The 16,415-nt window shown below is 34.6% G+C and overlaps 1 protein-coding gene across 2 annotated transcripts in view; it reads left to right on the top strand.

The window, feature by feature from the left end:
- Positions 1–2,639: 2,639 nt before the first annotated feature.
- The window catches only part of LOC109532851 (lachesin), a 61,084-nt gene continuing 47,308 nt past the window's right edge, over positions 2,640–16,415 (top strand). For both annotated transcript variants that reach the window (XM_019897917.2, XM_048670765.1), the window contains exon 1: positions 2,640–2,698. The gene's annotated coding sequence lies outside the window, so the exon portion shown is untranslated. The remainder of the gene's footprint in view (positions 2,699–16,415) is intronic.

Raw genomic sequence — 16,415 nt, 5'->3', positions numbered from 1 at the left:
CAAAATTAAGTCGATAAAAGCTTCATTCAATCAATTCACTCCAGTAAAAACGGCAAATATAATTTTCTTCATAACCCATTAGAGTATGATGGCCATTTTATTAAAATATTGTCCAAATTAGTCTTGGTTTTTCTTCGAGGTTCTAATTAATTGGATATTAAATTGCTTTCTACTCCGAAACCCGAAAAATCGCCGAGCAAAATTCCATAATCTCACACAGTATGTGTTTGCTGAGGTTTTTAAAGCATGAAAATACAGACGAAAACTCTAGATCAAAAACATCTTTTGTCCACAAAAGCTCCATTTAGTCAATCCACTCAAATAAATATCATAATCCACTAGATTGTAATGGCTATTTTATAAAAATATTGCCGCAATCTATCTTGGCTTTTTGCTTCTGTATTGCTTGCATATACAAAAAAATAGTAGCTACGAGGGAGTTATATATATTATTGGAAATAAAATTGCTTTCGATTCCCAAGCCCGAAAAATCGGAAACCAAAATTTTCATAATCTTGCAGATTGTACAATTACTGGCGTTAATGGATGAAAATATAGTGAAAAATTATGGTACAAAATACAAATTAATTCGGCAAAGTGTCCATTCAATTAAACCACTCAAATGAAAACTGTAAATATAATTGTCTTCATAATCCATTGGAGTGTGATGGTGATTTTATTAAAATATTGTCGAAATCGATCTTGGCTTTTTTTACTATTTTATTTGCATACAGAAAAATTCTAGATGTGAGGTTCTAATTAAATACATATAAAATTGCTTTGAACTTCGGAAAACACTAATTAAATCGACAAAAGCATCATTCAGTCAATCCACTGCAATTTAAAAAAATGTTTTCATATTCCATTAGGATAGAGTAGAAGTCATTTTATTAAAATGTTGTCAAAATCTATCTAGGTTTTTCATGCTGATTGCATATGGAAACATTAAATTGAATGGATATAAACTGGCTTTCGACTCCCAAGCCAGAAAAAGCGTAAAACTAAAATTTCCATTCTCTCCCAGAGAATGTAATTGCTGAGATTTTTTAAGTTTGAAAATATAGACAAAAATTCAGATTAATCGATAATAACTCCATTCAATCAATCCACTCAAATTAAAACGGTTAATAAAATTGTCTTCATAATCCATTAGCGTATGATGCCCATTTTATTGAAATAATGTTGAAGTCGAATATACTTTTGTTTCTATTGCGTTGCTAGCAAATGGAAACACTGTACTTACAGCGATGAAATATAAAAATATAAAAATGAATGTAATATAAATATGAATATAATGAATATAAATATGATGATGAAATATAAAAAAAGGCTTCCATCTCCTAAATCCCAAAAATATCAAACTAGATTTTTTTTCATAATTTAGTGGAGTATGATGGCCATCTTTTCAACATTATGTCACATTTGTTAAGCTTCTTAAATTTATCTCGTCAATTTTTATAATACCATCAAGTTAATTTTTAATATTTCCCCCGGTTTTTGCCCAGGCAGTAGAGATTGAGAATAACTTCACGATCTTAAAGTATTTGGGCAGCACATTGTCACGCAATTTGGCCGGTCATACAAAACTCCTTTGGTTGGTTTAGATACATTAAAAGTACTGTACATCGCTATTTAAAGTGCTAAAATTCTTTTCAGGACTTTTCATGCATGTTCGTGAAACTGGGCGTCTTTCTTGATGCGGTATTAAGCGCAGTTTTGGTGCAGCTCGAGATTTTATGAGGCGAAAAGCAATTTAACGAAATATTCATTAAATAGAGCGGAGTTGTTTCATTGAAAATTAACAAAAACTACCACTTCGGTTAACTTTAAAACTTGACCGGCAACATTGCGCGTCTTCAAACGCGGTGGCACGCTTAGACTATATTTCGGCACAGTGCCCAACTAGAACTCGCGGCGAACTCTGTATCCAAAGTTCGCTCCGGACTTCGTAAATCGGCACGCAACTTCTTTGCGGAAGTTTCTTTTCCGGCACCTTCTTGTGGTAGAGTTCGCGAATTTGCTACAACTTTCATCGGCCGAATTTTGGGTACGCTTTGGTAGATGATCTTTTTTTTGTGTGTTTTCTGCAAATGTAGTGCCTTTCGGATGGTTTACCCACCACGTGGTTACATACCCGTTGATACAAATGAAAACTTTATAATAAGTTTGGCAAAGTTTTTTGAAACTTTTTCTTAGCACTATTTATTCGAAATCATCATATAATTTTGGAAAATTAAAAAAAAGTAGTAGCAATCGCTGTAAAATATTCAATAAGAACAGCGGATCAGAAGCGGAAAAATTGCTGAGTGAATTTACAAATTTTTTAATTAACTATACCCGGTATTACCCCGGTAAATGAGGCCTGCCCAATTAATTATAACAAATCAAAAAATAATTTGGAAAAAGCATAACTCAACAACGCATTTTAAAATTTTATGTTTTCCTAGGATTTCTTCCTCATGACATGACCATTCCAAAATTTTAACCTTATATTAGTATTATAAAAATCACGTCCACTTCGCACAAACAAAACCTTTATCAAATCGAAAAACTTACTCCAATTTCCATTGCCAATTTCATATAAAATATTCTAAAAACTTTCAAATTCTATTGAGAAAATATGCATAATTTCCCTAACAGGTCAGCGACAAAGCCTTATTGAAGAATTCATATGCCAACAGATTTTGTCAAGTTTCGGGTGAGTGAGAACTTTTCTGATACTTAGCATGTGCGGAATTATCTCTGTAATCATCTACTGCTCTAACAGTAAAAATAAATAAATTAAGCGCGCGTTTATGAAGTCGAAGATAACTGTTATTTAGAGTGTGGGGTTTTAAGTAGTTATGTTAACTGAATCTTATTGCCATAGTTGAAAACTTAGCAAAACCAACATTTAGCTTGTGAGGCGTTCCAGATATTAGGGAATGGAGTATATTAATTTGCTAAATGCGAAAGTTTTACATCCAGGAAACGGCTTTAATATTTTTGAAGACCTCCTTCATGCTGAAACATTCCTACCAATGGCAAGATTATTTTTTATTGACCCATTTTGTGTTATTAAGCCGGCAATAAATAAATTACAAAGCACCTGAAGGTACGTGATAGCTCAGGCATAAATTTCGAAATTACTGTATCAAACACTTCGAAAACTTTTAAATGACTTTGCTAAAAGAAGTAAAAGTAGTTCGACAAAAAGTGGCTTCTAAATTCCTTTTTTGTTCAAAAAGTATCCTTGTTAAATAAAAGTTTTTTTAGACGTCGTTTCTTAAATCAAAAACAACTTAAACATATATTTACTGCAAAACTTTAAGAATATCGGGATTTTTGGGGTGTTCTAAAAGATTTTTAAAGTCAATTTAACTTTTTCTGTTTGACTGTTTAAATTTTGCCACTCTTACATGTTTAAAGTTAGTTTAAGGTGAATGATAGAATTTATTCGGCGCATCACTCTAATGACCATTAAACTTTGATTCGCTTTAGAACTTTCCATTCCGGCGTATTAGAAAAATACTAACGACCGAAAAATTGAACCAAGCAGCACTGGGTTTTAAGATAATCGTGATTCAGAAATCGATGCAGTTGAGTTCAATGAATGTAGTCAGAACGTATTATATTTATTTAATTTCAGTTAGCAGATGTATGATTTTTGACGACATTAAAAACCAATCGTTCCGAAAATGGATTAAAATTCCGCTTTCGTAAAAAAGTGTCTCAAAATCCGCAATTGTTTAGTAAGATTATCGTCGCTCATCTAACGCGAACTCACATTTATTTATTCATTGAAGTTTGATCAATTTGAGTAAGAATACGAGTCCATAGCACTGATGGTCCAGTTTCATGGCTCTTCAGCTCACCCGATCTAATACGTTTTGATTTCTTGTAATGGGAACAGTGAAAACAGAGCTAAAACTGAAGAATGCATATTTTAAACATAACATTTTCTAATTTAAAGCACTATCACGCCCTAACTCCTTGCGGATTTATCCATTCACGTCTCTTCTTTTGTTGCATTGAACAATTTCTCGAAATCACCTTGTATATACAGTCCCGAACGCAATCTAAATAGTTTTACAACAATTATTTCAAGCGCCAAAAAACAATTTGCAAAAACAATATTGCTCAGAATTACAATTTAAAATAGTTCGCTGTTAGTTTCTCTTGTTCCGAATCGAGATGGTGATATTCGGAAATTAACTGGCTAATGCCATAAATAATAACGGATAATTGAGGGCTAAACAAGCACAAACATTGTGGTGTTTATTGTATTAAATTAAGGTAAATATTTGAGTTTGTGACATATATTATGAGGATATTGCTCACATCGTTAATGAAGTTTATATTGTGAGGATGAAAACTGGCTGTCTGTTCAACGGTGTGCGTTACTGCAAGTTTTTATGTGGACGAATTGGCCTGGAAAGTTTGATTTGAAGACTTTTATAACGCATTTATATTCCGTTTTCGTTCATAAACTACATTTTATTTCGCGTGTTATAAAGTCAAATGAGTTAATTATGCGCGTTAATTGTGTGTAGCATAATGTATTGAGACTGATTTGAAATATTTAACTCATAATTATCCCTGGTATCAGAAAGGCTTCAGCAGAAACATTAAATTAGCTAATATTAGATATTTCACCCTCGAATGTTGAAGATAAAAGGCAAACATATAAGCCATATACATAATTCACAATAACGCGTCACTTGTAGTATTAAAAGGGTGAAATATCAAAGAGAGACATGTGACTAACGATTTGTAAAGCTGATATATAGGGTCAATCCGCGCATATCACCGAATCGTTTGTTAGCCTTATGAAACAAAATCGCAAATGTTAAATAAAGTAATTCATATTGCTGGTTTCAGGTCGAAATTATGAGAAGAATTTTTTTGATAATCCTCCATTTATCTTTTTTCTTTTCCTTGCTTATTAGATGGCATCTTCTCTTACAGCCACTTCACCAGATGAAAACCCACCATTGTTCTTAACATAATCTGGACTAAAATTGTTAGTTTGCGCAATATGTCAGGCCGTAATTCCTTGAAGAACACTCTTTCCATTAACAGCTACTTTTTCTGTGTTTTCCTCTTTAACCGCCGTTCTAATTGGGGAAACTGTGGACTCTTATCTAGGAACAACTCGAAATTTACTTGGTGCTTTATATGTGGTTAATCGCGTTTAGAAGCTGATGTTCTTGGGGACGCATAGAAAATCAATTTTAATTAATTGAGGAAGCGATGTTTCAAGCCTTATTACTTGGGTTTAGCGTTGACAATAGAATTTCTTTTAACAAGCTATTGAGGCTGGCAAAAAAATTAAGAAAACATATGGACTTGAAAACTCAATAACAAGAGCTTCTTCTTAATCTGCAAGATCCAGTTATTTTGAAAAAAAAGCATATATAAGTTTAGATTGAAAACATGTAAAATAAATTAGTCAATGATTTAAAACTAAAGTAACAATATTAACTGCTTGAACCATTGAAAACAAAAACAAGCTAGATACCTATTAGAAGTACAAATATTTTCCTAACAGCGGCATTCTTGCCAGTCAGCGCGTTTCTGAATTTATGAAAGGCGTTTATCTTGGCATTTATAAATTGTTTACTTGGTACTCTACACAGAGAACAAAGCTGTTTGCACGTTCGAAAGATAATTTTTTAAAGGAGATCAATCGTCGAACTTGTCAAACCTTATCTTGGGGCTCTTTATATGTTTACTTATAGTGTGTGACATTCCAGCAAATATTGTCATCACGTTCCACAACCATCTTAAAACTCGACTTAACTGATCTCTATTGTTCTGCTTTTATTATCTGTTTCGGCAGAAAAAGGATAATTTAAAGCAACATTTCTATAGAAGAGTTTACTTCAGATGAGGTTCACAGTTTATTAAGTGCCGTAATTGAATTTTACATAGGAATCCTAAAACTATTTGGGCATATTACAGGCGAATTAGCTTTTAATGTCTGTTCTTTAAAATTGAGCCGAGCTGGCGGAAACAGACGATGCATCAAGTGAATGCCCGATGACTAGCATTCTTTCGCGATTTTCTCAAGAAATGCTATTAGGGAAATCCTGCAAAAGTTTGTATAATTCGGTCATTTTTTATTATAAATAAAGAAAGCTGTGAAAATGCATTCTCTAATTACTCCGAATTCTAGTAGTCAGGGTTTAGATCTAATTATCAAAAATATGTCTGCTTAGTGGCTATTTCCAGGCTCAGATTGGGGAATCATGATTCTAATTGAAAATTAATTGGGATTCATAACAAATCTCAGACAAGAAAATTAATATTTTCGAGTGCTTTCTCCTAAAAATTGTTGCACTATCAAATAAGTTTGATCACACGTTCTCTTTGTCCCTATACAAGATTAATGGCGATGCACCCTTTTTGTCAAATATTTTCCACATCTCGCAGTCTAACATTTTATTAATCCAGTGTTGGGTTTAGCCTTTGACACGGACATATTGAGCACGTATACTATATACTATCTGCGGGTATTTTATACATTGATCGTTAAAATATTGGCCTGTCTTATTTAGGAGAATTTGTAGCTTTTCCACTTAAGGACTGTTAATATCTTCAGCTAAGGTATGAAAATAAACATTAAACTGTAAAATATATAAACGCTCTTAACTCATTATCTTTAACCACTTCCTTTTCGTCGCGTTTGTTAATGGTCAAGTGGTTATTCTTGTCTTCATAGACAAGGTTCATTAACTATTGAACAATCGCCCCATGCAGATTGCTGATAGTCATGGAAATATACTATTATTCGATTAAGATTCAAATAAATATTATTTTATTTAAATGAGGAACTCAGATAAGTACAAGCGTGAAAACTGTTTGAAATGGACTTCGGGGCAAAAAGTTGCAACTAGTTAGAAGAAAGGGAGCAGGTTTGCTTATTCAACTCCTTTTCTGATTTATTTTCGTTCGGATATGCTATAAAATAAGGGGGATTTATATTGGCAGGATTTATCTACATTTCCCTTATTATATTTTATCATAATTTTAAGTGATTTGTGCATTTGGGCGTCAAAGCGGGTTTTTTAATTTATGGATTACATATTTAGCAACTAAATACTGATTCAAAAAATCGCCGCATTTACTAAGTGCAAGAATGTGAATTGCTTCTCTAAGGTCCTTAATTCTTCTTCACAAGACTGATACCTCTGGCATGCATTAAAATTATCGCAAACGAGCATTAGCCAACATTTAAAGCAATATATCTTCCATTTAAGTGTGAACCAGTAGGCCATAACTCTTCTAAACATCGATAAACCCCTCATGTCTATTTTCCCATTCAGAATGGCAGATTTTTTATGTTTTATTGTCGCTAAATATGTAGTAGCGTTTTCCAGCATAGGCTGGAGGCATTGGATGGATTTTTATTTCTAGTCAAATTATATCAATTGTTTCTTGAATCTGAGTGTTTTTGGTGTGGATCAGCAGAGAAGGTTTGGGTGAATGAAAGTTGCAGTAGAATTGAATATTCCCTCAGTTTGCGCGTTTATCCTCCAACTCACATCTGTTTGGAATTTATATGGAATACTCTATAACGCCTTACTGAGCTATTTGTTAATGTATTTTATTGTCATTCCAAAGAACAAGGTGGTGTACAACAAAACAATTAAGGTGGAACATGACGCGCTCCGTTTTCTTAAAAAATTCCCAAGCCAAGTAAATTATTTTTATAGCAACTTGCAAGCTGTTAAAGAAATTAAGGCACCGATTATCTTTTTGTGTTTTCCTAATGCTAAAGAAGAACAGTGTCGCGGTAGTTTTATCAAAATTCTTGCAAAGTTACTGAGGCCCGTAATTTAATTGCTTTCTGCAGGACTTTTTCCAAGATACTGGTTGTCGCGAAGTACTTTCCAAACAAATTCCGATACTCAACTCAATTTAATTCTAGTTACATTATTGACTGCACATTTTCACATTTCGCCTAGTATAAGTATATTATTGAATCAAAATACAAGCTATTTCATAATCGTCAATAGGATTACTTCCCATCATTTTCGTTCGCCCCTAATGCCGTTGTTTAGCTTTCCAAATCACGTTCATTTACAATTATATACGGTTATAACGATTAATTACATCGCATCAAAAGCGTATGTCAAATATGTATTTGATTATTGAAGCAGTTTTTAGTAGATGTAAAGCACCACATAACGTTTAATCGGATTTATTATGTCAGGCAATCCACTTTGATAAATGTCTTCTAATTGTAATAAAGAGCGGCTAGCCGAAAAAGATAGTTACGCCTTAAAAGCGTAGTAGAGACTATCTATACCTAAATCTTCAGTTTTTGATGAACATTTCAGTACACTTTCTAAATGAATCCTATTGTGTTTTCTTTAATAGTTATGCGGATGTCGCAAATGGAGTTTTAGATTGATTTTTAAGTTGATTGAAATAAATGTGGCTAATTCGCTTTAACAGTCGACAATATTTAATATTCACTTTTTGTTTTCAATCGGCTCCAACGTGTTTGTTTATTCAAAGGTTCAAATATTTCAGTTGCGTGTGGAAACTAGCCATTCTTCTGCAGTGAAACAATACGATTTTTCCATTAGGGGGCGAGTGAAGATTTTTCTTAAATCACGAAATATCTATTGAGGAGTAATGCAGCGATTGATTTGGATAAGGAAACTGTTGGATGTGTCAGATGGCCGGCACGATTTCGTAGTAACAGCATGGACCATCTGCGTGCGTGCTTAGCAAAAGCGGAAAGTAAGCTATTACACTGAAAATGCGGTAGTTTAACGGCAACTGAGCGCAAAGAAGTGCAAAAAGTATCAGCCAATAGCGCCAGCGTACCAACGCCTGTAACATCGTTCATATTGCTTTGTCCGAGTATTTAATTTTTTTTCTTCATGTGATATACTGCCTAGACGTTGATTCCGGAGGTGCCAAAGTGTTGAAAAATGTCCGAAATAGACTTCGAGCAGTGGCGCATCAGTTTTCAATATCCTATCGATGAAATGTGAAGCTTAAAACAGAAAGAAATACTTCAGACTTGACTCACTAATTAAATTGATTAAAAATCCAAAATGTTCAGATACAACATCTACTTGACTCACGGCATCCTTTATGTTGTTTGATGTTTTGAACCCAAGGTCTAATATGAAAATGTAAAATCTTAATGGACGCCCAGAATATTTCCATATAAACACCAATTACAAAGTACGATGACTTTATCAACCATTAGTTTCGTTACCTAATCAGCGGAACTTATCAGGAAAGCCTATAAGGGGCACTAAAGTTTTATGTATTTGAACTCCCACAACTTCACGTTAATCCTTTACAACTGAATTATGTATTCAGTTTGAGGAGAGGTAATCACTTAAGTAGGTGTAACAGGTTATGAAGAAACGGCACCTCAGAAATAAGACCTCACGTATAATCGCTCCATTACTATCGGATTAAATATTTGCATTTCTGAGCATTATTGATAAGGAAATTACCACTGTTACATTCCGCAAAAAGTCAACTACTTCACTTACTCTGAAAGCGAATAATGTTTATTCATCATGGTTGTTTATTAAAAACCATTTGCCACCAAATATTATCCAAATACTCCAACGATAGAAATATACTTTGTTCCAAAATGCAAGTTGGAATTCGTAAATTGTAGTCGTAAATGCAATCTTTAAAAGTTTCTCCCTGTTTCTGTGTCATTAGTTAAATAAAGCTTCATTAGCTTTATGGGGAACTGGGAATTTTAAAATTGCTTTTACATTGCAACAATTAGTTTTATTAGTTAATTTGTAAACAATTCAAAAGTTTCAGTTAATTTTAAACTTGCCGCTTCGGGTAAGTTGATTTCCGAGTTTCAGTGTTTAATGTCATGAATTAATTGATGTTTGCTGATACTTGAAATATCATTGCAGCCCCCATTTTGAGGGCGAGTACCGAATTTTCAAAATTTATTAGACATGGCGCAATAAATGAATAATAAAGGGAGATTGAGAGTAAAGTGCTTTCAGATTGAGGTGAGTTTGGGTAAAAAACGAATTAGCTGAGGTAAAAGGATTATTCAGTAATGTTCTATATACTCGAATTTTTTTTCAAACAAAAAAATTCTGAATAATTTAGGTCGATTTGTTTCCGAGCATTATGTTAACCATTAAATCATGGTGCTGAATAGTTGCCGGCTTTGCTGAGCAAATAGAATAGCTGTCAATCAAGTGAGACATCGAGCCGACATTTCAGAGTCATAATTGCTGTTCATTGATAAATGCTCGAACATCAAGTGCTTATGAAATTATTTAAGGGTTTTTAACACACCCATTATCTATTAATTTTCCATAAACCACCGTTTAGGATTTCAGGAATTGTATGTATTTAATTTGTTTTGGATGGGCACACAGCGTGTAAACAAGGCGATATTAATTTTCAACTCAGTTTCACCCTGTGTTCCTATAGGAAGTGATTTTCTTGTCCGAAGCGTAGCTCCCTTGAGAGAGACAATTATTTAGGAACAAATTTTTGTAAAAAGAATAATAGGAGCTCTCGTCGCGAGATCGAAAAATGTGTTCATTCGAGATAAAACGGAAAACATTTATGGCTCGGGAATAATAATTAATGTTTGGGCAGCGGCGTTTGGAAAGAGGTCGTTTTGTAAGGGTGCTCGACCATTCACTGTGTTTCACTTTTAACACCAGAAAACTGGACTACATTCACTTAAATACGTCTGTGCCACTTATTGGTGAAAAACATTATAGTTATCTGCATTAATTTGAAATAAAATTGATTAAAATTCCACAAGGTTTGCAAGTAAAAATAAGAAATTAATTTGAAATGGACCGAGGATGCGAATAATAAATTGAGTATTTAAATTTGACTGTACTATTGCATAGGGTCGGTCGAGAGATTTACTAGAAATCAATTCTGCTGCCGTAAGCTATCTTCAAATAAAGGAATACGTTATTGGCGATAAGATGAACGAGCATTTTGACTGAGACAGGATGCTGCCAATACATTCCCCTTGTTTGTGGCTGAGAGAAGTGCGCTCACATTGTTTTAACACCATATACTTTGTCAGTAATATCAGATCTTCGAAGCGTTAAGGATGATTGCCTCATATAGTTTCCACAATCATGCATGTCTCGTTAAAAATTCAAGAATTTAAACAGACGAAAAGTAGAACACCAATAAAAAGTAGAGTAAAATGTGGCATGACATCCATCGTGCAGAGATATTTACTCATTTGCTCCCCGTAAATCCACACTCCCATTCTGATATCCGAGTATCCGAGGGCAGAAATACAGGCCACCAAACTAATGGCTTTTAATAAAAGCTGTGGACTATAAAAATGTTGATTTATTATTAGTTTGGGCGATAACTGTTCACAAATTTTTGCCTTAAATTTGTAATATTATGGGAATGCATAATTAAAACATTTTTCATCATTATTTAGCGCTCGCTACCGTTACGGGTCCAGATAAGTAAAATGCCATCCCAATATTATATCACCCCGTAGGTAATAAATTGCCCTTCTACATGCTCTATTTTGATTGCATCTAATTACCATTCACTTTAAAAGCCCAAATTAAATTATCCACACCCTGCCGTGCCTGAGAGGCACGGAGCTTAGTAGAATTAGTCAATATTTCCAAAAAATAATATTTTGGACATATTCAATTTTTATATAACATAGCAGCAAGGCAAGAAGTTGGGTATCTGGTAACGTTTAAAGGTAATATGCCTATAAATGGTTGTCAAGTTCCAGCAAATGTACATCAAGTGTTCAGGGGAATGGAATAAAACCTCATAATATACATTCGTCAAGAAGTAGAGGTTCATTTCCTCCATTTATCTGGTTAGAAGCGAACATGTGACTTGTTAAACAACAATCAAGCTGGCCAAAAACCTTTTAATTTTAAGGATTAAGCTCGGAATATGGAATTGGACAGGAAACACAGTCTTTGTAATTGAAATGGGTTAATACGCTCCATCAGCCAGAAGGAGAACATTCTGCAAAACACAATTCGGTCCCGTAAATCAAAACAGATTTGTCGGTCGATTCATTCATGCTGAAACCGTAATATTGTAAATGCGAATATTTGGTTGATGTTTTTGTCTTGATAATAGGAGAACTTAGCAGTGGATTATATAATGAGAGGGAGGGCATAGTTACGGAATGACTCACGATCCCAAAACGGTATTTGGCAAATATCCGAATAGGCGACTAAAATTAATTCCACTGTTCTTAGACATCAATTTATATAATCCCTTCGGTGACATTTATAAGTCAGAAGTGTATTGTTATCCTGAAGCGTTGCGGTCTGGAGTATTTAAAAGCCCTGCTTATCAACGTGATCTCATGGGATCCAGGAAGTCCCAACGGGGTGAGCCCGACTGCAAACAATTTCTAGACAGAACGGGAGAGACCCTTATTAACATTATTTTTTGTTTGTTTAGTAAACAGGCTTGGGTTATTCTTTATCTGCTCCTAATTTTGTCTTTCAACAAAGGAATACAACCAACGCACTCCGTAATGGCTTTGCTAATGCCGGAAAGTGTTTCTTTTGTGGAACTAATTTAATATCCTCCCTTCTGCATCATCCGTATACGAGGATCACACTGTATGGGTCTAAAAACCCTGCAACATCGAAAATTCCAAAATAAGACTTTGTTAATTTTCACAGCTACCAACAAGCTGTGAAAGCTGTACGGAAATAGTACATTGTTACCAATAAAAACCGGGTATCGTTGCAAAGTAAATGTGTACCCGGTATGGTAATCTATAACTGCACCAGTTCCTGATCGGTCGCCCCGTTCATTAATCATCGCTGGTATTAATTCCGGGCATTTATCAGGGTTTTCCGATGTATGTACGATTCTGCAATCGGAGACACTCTATGTCCGACAAAACTGGAGATGGAAACTGCACTTATTTTTGTCACACTCATGCACTACAATCGGACTTTTCGCTCAACATTAATATTATGAAATATTAAGAAAGCTAATGTAAACTTCAAGGCAACTTTCCGACTTCTTAATACCTTATCGAGGCAAGTTTGATCGAAATCGTCAAATATGCACTATTCTGTTAGGGGATCTTCCTTGATTGTCCATACTGAACCTTCATTTCTTGTAACGTTTACTCATTTTTACTGTTTGACACTCTTTATCCAGCCATATATTCAATATTTCAGCTTGCTCAAATTTTAAAATTCTCTGTTATTTTTATCACGAGTTTATCAGCCAGCTTTGATACTTTAAGGTACACTTCTTTGGATCTTTTGTAGTTCAACACATTCCTGCAGAGTCATCGAAGCAAACTCCCCTACGCATAATTTCTCATTTTGCAGCTAATATTTCTTTCAACACCAGATGAAAATTTCAAGGAAATTTTGTCACATTTTACGCCTTTGGAACAGATAATTTGTTCGATGCACTTCCGGAGCGTTAAAGTGAAATTAATTAAATTGAAGATGATGGTAATTCGCTGGATGGTCGCGATTGGGAATAATTATTCTTGCAGGAGTATTGGCTGGTTGTTTTTATCAAGGGCCGATGGGGCAATTTCTTGGTGGCAGCGCAGTCACACCTTCTCCATGTTCGGCCGTTTACATTCTCCTCACGCCGCCCCAAAATTACAAATGGATGCCATTTAATTACATTGTCTTGGCAAGTAGTTATAAAAGTAACGGGGCGGCACAAGATGACGGAAAGAGCTGCCTTTGCCGACTGCAATCAGACTGATTTAAGAAATCGCGATTTACTATGAACCCGACTGTAGCGGAAGTTAACAGTAATTTCGTTACGGCGTACAACTGCTGTCGCTGGTTTTCAAAACTTTCACGTTCCCTTTTAAGTGTAAAAAGCCATGTAAAAGTGGGGATTCGTTTTAAAGGGCCATTCGGGTTAAAATTATAATTATGGTTTAGCAGTCTTAAGGAAACGTGTTAAAATGCAGCTTAGGCATTCATCACTCGCGCTTTACAGTTTAGAGGAAATTATTGAAGATCGACGAAACAAATTAAAATTATTCATAATTCAATTCTCCCTATTTTCAATCAAACTCCATAACAGTAGCTCATTTTCAGTGTTCAATGTTTGAGAACGATTACTTATACTTGTTCAGTTAATATTCTATTTGGATCGCAAATTGCGAAATAAAGTTGCTACATTTTTGTAACCTTGTATAAAAGAATGCAATACAGCTAAAAAGAAAAACAAACAGTAAGTAAAATAAGGGTCCAGTCCAGTGCACTACTTTTATGCTCAAATGCTCCCTTTTTTGGAATACGTGGAAGTTTTCCTAAAGGACAGAACCATTCAGCATACGGTAGCGAAATTAGTGTTAACTCCCAGTTGTCCTGATTCAGTTGATGAAATTATTTTTATACATTTTGCGGAAGGAATTATATTTAACTTGAGCGACGGCTATTAAAAATATTCATTAGTAGCTTATATCTTAACTTGTTTGCAACTATAAAATAAATTTAACCAGCTTCCATATAAATAACTTTTTATTCTGGAGAAAATACAAATATTTCCTGTTATTGCCAAGCGAATGGTTCAAACTCTATTCAAAATATGTATATGCATTGTTCGAGACCACATCTGAATGGAAAATCATATCGCCCATAATGCAGATCTAAACGTATTCGTTGCTTTATGTTGATTGTGGTTATTTGAGATTGACGCGATATTGTAAGCAAGGCCCATAGAAATAGATGGTTTGTCTGATGTGGATTTCGTGGGTTTGTTGCCTTCGAATTCCATCTAATGAATATTTCCACTGTTCAAATCTTCCCAGAAATTAGCTTCAATATCACTATTACCCACAAAATAAAAGGAACACTTTCTCCTCGAACATGCTCGATGTCCTGATTTTGGTAATGGGAAAAGCCCTATAATTTATATGAGTTTAACCACACATATTTTTAGATGGGCACACGTTATTAAGTATTCTGATAATCAATGGTAACATTAGTATTGACGTTTTTTTTTATTTATCAGTTTTTAATTTCGTAGCAACCAGATTTGAGTATACATTGTTCCAACTTTTTCAAAAGCTTTCTATTTAGCCGGTTTATTAGCTTATTTATTTAATAACGCTGTATCGAATTTTGAAATATTGGAGCTATTGGTTTTATGGTCACGCTAAATATAACAACAAATAAGGGGCCTTGTGAAGTAATTTTTATTGATATTCAATTAGTGGTGAAAGACCTGAGCGTTGAAGAAATGGTGGGAAATGTGATGAAAAACCTTCATGTTGCCAAAGAAAGGGGAATGGTAGTTTTGGAACTGTTTGGAAATTTTGAAAAGTGGAAGATGTGAATGATCGGTTTTTTGGGGTCTTTAATGAAACTTCCAAGTTTTTTCTGGTTGGCAGGAAAAACGACCAAACGACCGATCCCCAATATCTCCCTTTTCAAAGTTTCCTGTCAGTTTGGTCACAACTACCATTCCTGTTTCGGGTAATATTTATGTTGGGAAAATCCAGTAATGAATAAGTAAATTTTCTAATTGCATCAACCGTTGAGGCCATAGTTGCTCTTTAATGAGCTTTCGGTGGAAAATATTAGTCGTGGCTTCTCGATTGAATTGTGTGTGCGATTGGAAATATTGGAACTGTTGGTTTTATATTCACATTAAATATGTGGGCTTTAAAACGAATTAAGCTTTTGAGAAAAAAAACGGCTTCAAGGAGAACTGCAATTACTGATTTCTGCGATTTTTCTTAAGAGCTGAGCATTGAATTGAAGAAATGCTGGGAAATGTTGCTGAAGACAGTGGAATCGTAGTTTTGACTGAATTGAAGATATTGGGACTCGGGTCTCATTTCTAGGACCACAAAAAATCAGTATCTTACACGAGTGTCCAAAAAGGACAAAACCTGAGTGCCATTCCAAATTATAATTGAAATTTCATTTTTTTTAAATTAAATTCCCCGTAGGACATTTACTATCATTACGATCTGATCAAAGTTGATCAATGAGTAATTCAGTTCTAACCTAACTTAACTATGGATAAAATTTCAAACTAAGGTCCTACTCACTAGTGTACCTTAGAGTCTGGTGGTCTAGTGACATAGCTACATTAATTACCGGTAGCAGAAAACCGCACAATGTTCTGCTTCTGCACTGACATAGTCACTCACATAGCTCAAAAGGCTTTACCCTCTTGAGTTTTCTTGTCAGGTTGGTATTGTCGAGGAGCTGAATCGCCTCGACATTCACGTGTTGATGAAGCCGTTGTTCGTGACTCCTTGCAAATCTCGAGATAGTCTGGGCAACAGTATCCATCTGAAGGTCTCGATGAATATCACTATTCCTGATGTACCAAGGCGCATTAAGAATGTTTCTCAGTACTTTATTCTGGAATCTCTGGATAATTAGGATGTTACTCTTGCTAGCACAACCCCAGAGCTGTAAGCCGTAAGTCCACACTGG

The sequence above is a fragment of the Dendroctonus ponderosae genome, unplaced genomic scaffold, assembly GCF_020466585.1.
Source record: "Dendroctonus ponderosae isolate FM_Combo_2020 unplaced genomic scaffold, Dpon_F_20191213v2 Dpon_F_20191213_1, whole genome shotgun sequence".
NCBI classification, from domain to species: Eukaryota; Metazoa; Arthropoda; class Insecta; order Coleoptera; family Curculionidae; genus Dendroctonus; species Dendroctonus ponderosae.
The sequence above is the reverse complement of the archived record's forward strand: the minus strand, read 5'-3'. Positions and strand labels throughout refer to the sequence as shown.